Consider the following 9,517-nt stretch of genomic DNA (forward strand, 5'->3'; position numbering starts at 1 on the left):
AGTAAATGCATCGACTATGTCCTGGAGTGCAGCCTCTGTATGTGCGCAGATGCAGACATTGTCCGCGTACTGTAACTCGACGACAGAGGCTGGGGTGGTCTTGGACCTGGACTGGAGACGGTGAAGGTTGAACAGGTTCCCACTGGTTCTGTAGTTTATTTCCACTCTAGCAGGGAGCTTGTTGACTGTGAGGTGGAGCATGGCAGCAAGGAAGATTGAGAAGAGGGTTGGGGCGATGACGCAGCCCTGTTTGACCCAGGTCCGGACGTGAATTGGGTCTGTGATGGATCCGTTGGGAAGGATCACGGCCTGCATGTTGTCGTGGAGCAGGCGGAGGATGGTGACGAACTTTTGGAGGCATCCGAAACAGAGGAGGATGTTCCATAGACCCTCGTGGTTGACAGTGTCAAATGCCTTTGTAAGGTCGAAGAAAGCCAAGTATAAGGGCTGGCGTCGTTCCCTGCATTTTTCCTGTCGTTGTCGCGCTGCAAAAATCATGTCAGTTGTGCCCCATAGGGGACGAAATCCACACTGTGACTCCTCGGCCACAGGAAGAAGAGGTTGAGGAGGCCTCTAGCGACAAATTTCCCAGTGGCTGATAGCAGGGAGATTCCTCTGTAGTTGCCGCAGTTGGACTTGTCCCCTTTTTTAAAGATGGTCACAATCACTGAATCTCTGAGATCTCCCTGCATGCTCTCCTCCCTCCAGATGAAAGAAATGAGGTAATATATTCAAGCCAACAGTGCCTCTCCACCATACTTCAGTGCCTCAGCAGGGATTCCATCCGTACCCGTAGCCTTGTTTTTAAGCTGTCTTATGGCTTTTTCTACCTCATGCAGTGTTGGCGTCTTACTGAGGTGGTGGCGGGTAACATGCTGCGGGATAGAGTCGGGAACACTCGAGTCAAAGGCAGAGTCTTGATTGAGAAGATCTTCGAAGTGCTCCTTCCTGCGGGTCCTGACTGCCTCGGTGTTCTTGCTAAGTGTTTTCCCGTTCTTGGCCAGCAGCGGGGTGGGGCCTTGGGTGTTTGGACCGTAGGTGGAATTGACTGCGATGAAGAATCCTCACATCATGGCTGTCGGCCAGCTGCTGTATCTCCTGTGCTTTCTCCATCCACCACCTGTCCTTTACATTCCGGGATTTTTGTTGGGCCTCAGCCTTGAGTCGTCTGTATTGCTGCTTTGCTGCTCCCGAGTTGGGTTGTTATTTAAGACTCAGAAATGCCCTGCGCTTGCGATCTATTAGCTCTTGGATCTCCTGATCATTCTCATCAAACCAGTCCTGGTGTTTCCTGGTTGAGTGACCGAGCGACTAGGCCTATATAGCAGTGCCCGCTCTCCAGTCGACTTGGACCCCCTTGCCACTGGATCAAGACCTTGCTCAGCTAAGCCCGTGTGGTAGCTGGTGTGCAACGACCACCCCACATTAAAAGAAGTCACGCACAGGACCAAGTCCCGTTCAACCATTACCTGTAGGCTCGCTGACCTACACTGGCTCCCATTTAAGAAACGTCTCAAATTAAAATCGACAATCCCTAACTTATTTTCAAATCCTTCCATGGCCTCACCCCTCCCTATCTCTGTAATCTCCTCCAGCCCCACAAACTTCCAAGATATCTGCGTTCCTCTAATTCTGACCTTTTGAGCATCCCTGATTTCAGTCACTCCACCATTGATGGCTGTGCCTTCAGCTGTCAGGGCCCTAAGCTCTGAAATTATATCCATAAACCTTTCAGCCTCTCTACTTCTCATTCCTCCTTTAAGACACTCCTCAAAACCAACCTCTTTGACCCCTTGATCATCTGCCATAATATCTCCTTATCTGGCTCGGCGTCAAATTTTGTTTGATAACGCTCCCGTGAAGTGCCTTGGGACGTTTTATTACATTAAAGGTGCTATATAAACACAAGTTGTTGTTGATTTGTTTAAATAATGCTGGCATTGTTGAATGGTGCAGAATGAAGAAATCGTGAGCACTGCGTGGTAATGAGCAGTGACATGCATCATTTTGTACCTTTGTTTGCAGGCAAACCTATACATTCAAGAGTAGTTTCCTTTTTATTCATTAACTGAGCTGCATTGCGGTCGGGGCACATATGAGTGCAATCAATTATGCACTGCACTGGTAGGAATCCTGCTTCAGTGTCGAAGTGAGCTATCTGCTTTTGCTCCTGCCTGGAGGCCTGTAAAACTCTGCACAATACCCCAGGAAGAGGAGGAAGGGGCCTTCTACATATCACCATCCAGAGGGAGAGGAGGAGAGCAGAAAATATAACACCTTTACTACTGCTGCAGAGAATTGGAGAGAGGGGGAAATAATAACACCTCAGTGTAGAAATGGAGGATCTTTCTTACTGCTGGCTCCAATACAGAGGGAAATTTATGAAATCGCTGGCCTTGTAAACAAGAAAGCAATGATCTGTTTGATGCAAGTACGCATTGAACATTGGGAAATGTGACAGAGATCTCCTACACTTGCCTGGAAGGAGCCTACCACATAAACATTTAAACCATCTTCTTTGACAGCCACTGATATAGTTGACCCTGTGCTGGAATGGATTTGATTTCTAGCTGCAGAATTGTACATAGTCTTGCTGTGATGTGTTGCAGGAATCTTTGTCTGTGCAGACACATTTCTTTGGGTCCAGAAACAAGAGCCTGGCCCCATACACCTGTATGGTTGCATGGAGACATGTTTGAACGGAGGGTCCAAGGTGAATATTTGTCTGTCCGCTGCTGCTCCATAGTTGCAATGAAATTAGTTCACTAATAGCTTCAAAAAAATCACAGTTAATAGGAGCAGTGAAGGCTCAAGGAAATCCACCTAACTATTTTTGTCCAACAAGATCAAAACCGACACAGTAAGTTGCTAGGAGATATCGAAAAGAGAGCTATGTACCTTTAACAACAAGGACCAAACTGAAGGAAACTAATCCCGCTCGTAGCAGTCATTGGATGCTCAGCCTATTGGATGGTGCTGAGGCCTCTGGGTGGCATTATGGGGGACTCGCCCCAATAAAGGGATCCAAGCACATTTACATTGCATTACTTTGCAGAATGTGTTTCAGGCCTCTGTGCCCCATAATACGGAGCCCCAACTCCAAAAATATAGCAGCACTTCGGACACATTCTATCCATTATCAGTTCCATAATGACCATAACAAAACCAACAGCAACATTTTGCACTTATGTAGACAAATGTGTCATGGTGCTTTACAGAGACATAAGGAAAAAAAACTGGCGCTGAGCCAAGGAGATATTAGGAAGGGTGACCAAATGTTTTGTCAAAGAAAGGTCTTAAAGGAGGAGAGTAAGATTGTGAGGAAAAGAGGTTTAGGAAGGGAATTACAAAGCATGGGGACTAGGCACCTACCATGCCTTCCATTGTGGAATAAGCGGAATACAAAGTACGTTCACATCCTTCAATTTGTCATACTTTGGGTGGAATTTATACCTGGAAAAATGGGTGGGTTTGGAGTGTGGGATGGGTAGTTAAATTGTAAAAAATCGGATTCCTGACATGAATCTGCCTCCAACCCCCCCTCCCATTTACGGTTTTAAGGAGGCTGGATGGGGATTGGGGCGGGGGTGGGGTGGCGGGAGGGGGCATAGGGCGGGCAGCCAAAGCGCTCCCAGGAGGCAGAACATCAATTTCAATCTTAAAATCAGGCTGGAAGCAATTTCTTTAACCTTTATTTTAATTTTAATTGCATCTGGTCAGGTTTTACACACTTCATCAAATCCAGCAGTTACAGCAAGGCAGAGAGACTTTACACTGAACTCCTGGATCCAGGATTACTGCCAACACATGCCCTGTGATCGTAGACCCCCTCACGAAGCCTTCCATTTCCTTCCCCCATCCCCACCCCTCTCCATCAATGATCCTAGGGACAGCCCAATCCTCTGGTGGCCAGTCCCGATCTCTTGCCTCTTCCCGCGGTCTATCAATGGCCCGCCCCCCTCCCCCCCTGGTCCATTGATGGCCCCTCCCCCACCCCCTGGTCCATTGATGGCCCCTCCCCTTCCCCTCACCACCCGGTCCATTGATGGCCCCTCCCCCTCCCCTTCCCTCACCCCCGGACCATTGATGGCCCCTCCCCTCCCCTCCCCTCACCCCCTGGTCCATTAATGGTGCCGACCCCTCCCCTCCCCTCACCCCCTGGTCCATTGATGGCCCCTCCTCCTCCCCCCCAGTCCATTGATGGCCCCTCCCCCTCTCCTCCCCCCCCCCCAGTCCATTGATGGCCCCGACCCCTCCCCTCCCCTCCTCCCAGTCCACTGATGGCCCCAACCCCTCCCTTCCCCCTAGTCCATTGATGGCCCCGACCCCTCCCCTCCCCCCATATCCATTGATGGCCCCGACCGCTCCCCTCCCCTCCTGCCCCCCGGTCCATCAATGGCCCTGCCCTCCCCCCACACCTGATCCCTTAACAGTCCTAATCTCTTCCTTTACCCCCCCCCCCCCCGTCCCTGACTCCCGGTACTCCAGAGGTCGGCACCAGCCCCCACCTGATCCCTCCCTCCTCCTCTTTGCAGCCTAGTGCCACAGGCCTACCCGCTCGCAGCCAGCCAGCCTCTCCATTTGGCTGGTTACAGGTGGGAAACAGGCTTTAGATGAAGCGGACTGCGCAACCGTCGAGTACTGTGATGTGGAGGCCTGGCCCATTTTAACGGCCGGGTGTCTTTTGAATAAATCTTCTCCAACTCCCACCAGAACCCAGCCAGACCCACTACCTGGTTGGCAGGCGAGAGTGGGAATTCGGCTACAGGAGGCACCTGTGAGAACGTTCCCAGGCAGTCAGTTGAGAGGAACTTCTCTGGTTGCAATTAGCTGGGAGGCAGAATAGCCCAGGGCAAAGGAGCATCTGGCACACAAGGAAACCTAATAAAAAATGTTTTAAACCTACCTGCCACTTCTGGCCAACAATACAGCTTCCGACAGGATTGATCTGATAGGGAAGCCTTCACTTCTTCCCCGCTCAGGCCTTCAGCTAAAATTGCAGATCGGGTCCCGATGACATTATTGGACCCGATCTGCATATTTAAAGAATGACTCTGCTTCCTTTCTGAGGGAATCCCGCTCGCCTGCTCCTAAAAGTGGGTTAAGATCAGAACACAGCGGGATCACAGTGGGTAAGTGACTGGCCTGATTTTAACTGCCCCCCTCCCTGCTTGGTTTCCGTCAGGTGGGATGTGTTAAAATCAGGGGCAAATCCTATTGAATCACTTAATAATTTTAAATACCTCAATTCAACCACCCCTCAACCATTTAAGCCTCTGTATCATTCTGGTGAATCTGCATTGTATCCTCTCCAAGGTCAATGTATCCTTCCTGAAGTGCAGTTCAAAACTGAATGCAGTACTCCACACGGGGTCTGACCAAGGCTCGATACAACTGAAGCATAACTTCCTCCGCTTTGTATTCCAACCCCCTTGAGATAAAGGCAAAGATTCCATTAGTCTTTTTGATTGCTTTTTGTACCTGTCTACTAGCTTTAAATGATTTGTGTACTTGGACTCCGAAATCTCTTGGCTACTCTTCAGTTCCTAGTTTTTCACCATTTAGAAAATACTCTGATTTATCTTTCTTAGGTCCAAAATGGATGACCTCACACTTGCCGATTTGAGCTCAGTGACTAACTGGAGGAAGGCATATATATCAGTTTGCAATTGTAAATCTTCACTAATATAGAGAACAAAACGTCAGGCACATTCGAATAAATGCTGATTGTATGAGGCAAACATGGACCTCAATAAATATCTTGGGTTCATGCCTACGCTAGAGCCATTCTGGTACTCTTTAGGCATGTTTCTGTGATTTGGTGCATGAACAATTTCTCAAGATTTACTCGCTGTGAGCACTGAATTACATTATGACCCCTTTTGATTATTTCTCAAAGGGTGCTTTTAAACTTCAACTGTAGCAGCAGTGCGAAGCAGTTTTGCTAAGCACTGATGCTGCATTCATAGTTTATACATATATATTATGCATTTTGAATCCAGTGTCAGGGCCCAACCTGACACTGGAGCAAAGTGGAGTAAGACTCCCTGAAGGCTTAAGGCGGCAGTCTTAATTTGTTTCACGTCAGAGTCAGTTTAGATTTTAACATCTGAATTTAACTACACAAGCTTAGCTTTGGTGTACCGACATAAACTTGTAGGGGGTTAAATTGTGCCGTGTAGTGCACATCTTTTAGGTGCTATGCAGCCAACTAAGACTCGACAATGAGGTCCGAGATGTGCACGCACACGTCTTACAGGAAGTGCGCAGGACGCCATCCTGGTAAAGGAGCTTGTGCTTTGAAGCATACAGTGAGATCATGACCCAAACGTATACAACAGTGATTTAAAGCCGCCACTGGCAATTTTCAGATACAAAATCCAGCCAATGCCCGGACTTACCCTCGCACAGCCAAACATAACATTAAAAGGAATGAAGTACCTTGTCACCAGCGCTATTTAAAAAGATCATGCAGCGTTTACATGTTGGTTCCTGGATTATTTCTTCTGGCTGTTGGACCAATTGTACTCTTTTTTGGAGGCTAAAGTGTAATTAATCTACAGGGAGTGGTCTGGCTGGTTTTGTAGTACGTTTTTGGTCATATAAAATATCGTGCTAAAAGAAGTTGCTTCCAGACATGGGTGGCCTGGTAGGGCTTCCTTCGAAAATTGTATATGACTGGGAGAATGAAGAGAGGCAATGCAAAGCAGCACAAGCTGGTAGAAGATGGAAGATGAGGAGGGAGAGAAAATTGAGGAGGAGGAGGGAGAAGTACAAGAGGAAGTGGAGGAACAAGAAGAAGAAGGGAAGGTATAATGCAGACAGCCTATTTCTGCCCGGGCTCTACATGATCAGATTATTCATGAGCGATACCTATAACCTCACCTACACCTCCCCATTCACCAACAGTCCCACACACCTTACCTTTCCTCTATCTCTGACCATCACATCGTCCTCATTCCAAGACAAAAATACAATACACCAGGAAATGCAAATTCAAATCCAATTTTATAAATTCACTCATTAAATAATACATACAAATTAATCAAATCATCCTTGTGCATTCCCTTAGTGCCTGTCTTTCCTAGTGTTCCTATGAGGTGCTTCCACAGTGGATGCAGCATGGGTGGTGGAAAGCTGCAGATCTTCAATTGAGGAGACTGCAGATGGCCTTGGAGGATAACCTCGAGCAGCTCTGGGCCTAGAGTGCTTAGCTTCAAACTGCACCATCTAGGCCTGGGCTGTAGCAGTCTGTGCTGGCTTGCTGACAGGAAACAGCAAGGTGGAGTGGCATGGGTGGGAGCAGGATTACTGTCATTCTGAGAGCGGACAGCAGGGTTGTGCTCTATAAAGTAACTGCCATTCTCCCGGGGCAGCACCCTGGTGATTATTTGGAGAACAGATTGATGGACTGTTCTGATGCCCTGGAAGCGGTGACCATGTCCCCAAGAAGGGGTGCTGGGCTGCCTATTGGCAGCCCGACTGAACCTTCAGCTGCCATTGTCGGGCCGACTCAGGAATCAGCCAACAATTAAAATTAAATGGTGGCCATACCGCCCAACCACTGGCAGCTTCCCGTATGTCAGAGGTGTAATTTAGAACTCCCCCGAGTGGACTACTGCTCCACCTAGTGGACTACTGTGGTAATGCAACTACTGATGTAACTAAAATAAAAGGCTCATGTGACAAGGTCACATGATGCCAGGTTTCTATGTTGGAGCCAACTTGTAGAGTGTGTTTCTTAGTGATGTCGTAAGAACATGTCACATTGGCAATGAGAATAGGATAATCGGATGCTAGCTGACATTTTTGTGTTGGATGATCCTACCAACAGGCACAGAGACTTTGAGAGGTTCTTTGTTTTGCAGAACAGCTAAAAATCCACGGTAAATTACAAGCACACTTCCTGAACTGTCAACATTGCCAGAGTCCAGGTGGCTGTGCCTATGGGAATAATAGGGTGCTTGGGTGAGTTTCATCATTGACCGAGAGACTTTCGGAACATATATGGAACGGCTAGAAATTTATTTCACCGTGAAGAATGTTGGTGAAGTCGTTGATGATGAAAACCATAACCTGGTGGTCTTAGAAAGCAAATGGGCTATTTTCTTGACTGAAGCAGGCCCGGAGGTGTATGAACCCACAGAATGTGTTTGTTCTTTGTGTGATGGTGGTGCAGTGGTAAGCATGGTTGCCTTCCAAACAGTTGACCTGGGTTCGATTCCCAGCCATCACATTTGTCAAGTGCAGGCTCGAAGGGCTGAATGGCCTACTCCTGTACCTATTTTCTATGTTTCTTGCCAAGCCAAAGGAAATGCCACTGATGGAGATTCTAACCAAGTAAGAACAGCACTACAGTCCTGAGCCCCTGGAAATTGCTGAAAGTTATCATTTTGGAATACGAGATCAATTACATGATGAGGGTATCAATGAGCACATTGTAGCTTCAAAAAAGCTATCCATTCATTGTCATTTCGGAAACTTTCTGTACTGAGCATTGCGTGACCGCTTTGTTTGTGGGATGAAAAATGAAGCAATCAGAAGAAAATTGTTAACACCCCTAACTTGACTTTTGATTTAGCTTGTCAGGCAGCTATGTTGATGGATATGGCTGACCAATACTCCTGAGAATTTTGCACCATTTCCAGTCATCAGTCAACCAAGGTGAATCACCTGTAGGTTAAAAGTAAAAGGCAGTTGGGCCCCAAGGCCTCAGCAACTGGCCAAGGTAACAGTGAATTGAAGTCGTGCTATTGGTGCCTGGGACAACACTTCGCTCAAAGCTGTCCATATGTGAAGGCAGAGTGTTTCTACTGCAAGAAAACTGGGCATCTTGCGAAGGCAAGCCGACTGAAGAGTAAACCGACTTTCAATACTAGAAGTAGAAATCGCCAGACACTACATAGCATTGAAGAGAAGCAACAGGACGAGGAGGTTTTGGAGATACACGTCATCAGGAGCATGAGGGTATCTAACAGCAATTCACGAAGTATCGTCATTCAAGTAGACGTTGCAGGAACAAGAATACCCATGGAAATCGACACTGGTGCATTGGAGAGCAAAGTACCGGAATCGCTGTATCTTGACAAGTTGAGTGATTTTCCACTCGAGAAATCGAAGATAGAGCTGCGAGGCTATTGAGGAGACCTAATCCCTGTGGTAGGATGTAACACCACACTGGTGAAATACAAAAATCAGTTTCGGAGCTTGACTCTCATAGCAGTGGCAGGAGACAAGCCTGCCTTAATAGGCAGAAATTGGTTGGGATCACTGAAGCTGGATTGGAATGAGATTTTTCGTGTTGAAACTACATTTTCATCAAAAGATTACGTCGTCAAACAGTATCCGAAGGAGTTCTGGGAAACAGGAAGTCCGAGCCAAGAATTCAAGGCGAGTGTCAGAGTGCAGAAGGATGCAAGACCAATTTACTGCAAACCACGTTCTGTACCATACGCACTCATGGAGAAAGTTGAGCAAGAACTCAAAAGACTACAAACTGAGAACATTGTCTCTAAGG

General features: G+C 47.5%; 1 non-coding gene across 1 annotated transcript; it reads left to right on the plus strand.

Moving 5' to 3' along the window:
* The first annotated feature begins 8,164 nt into the window (after positions 1-8,164).
* trnag-ucc (transfer RNA glycine (anticodon UCC)) lies at positions 8,165-8,236 on the plus strand. Its single transcript has one exon. It is a non-coding gene; the product is annotated as a tRNA-Gly (tRNA).
* The last annotated feature ends 1,281 nt before the right edge of the window (positions 8,237-9,517 follow it).

The sequence above is a fragment of the Pristiophorus japonicus genome, chromosome 1 (genome assembly GCF_044704955.1).
Source record: "Pristiophorus japonicus isolate sPriJap1 chromosome 1, sPriJap1.hap1, whole genome shotgun sequence".
Taxonomy (NCBI): Eukaryota; Metazoa; Chordata; class Chondrichthyes; family Pristiophoridae; genus Pristiophorus; species Pristiophorus japonicus.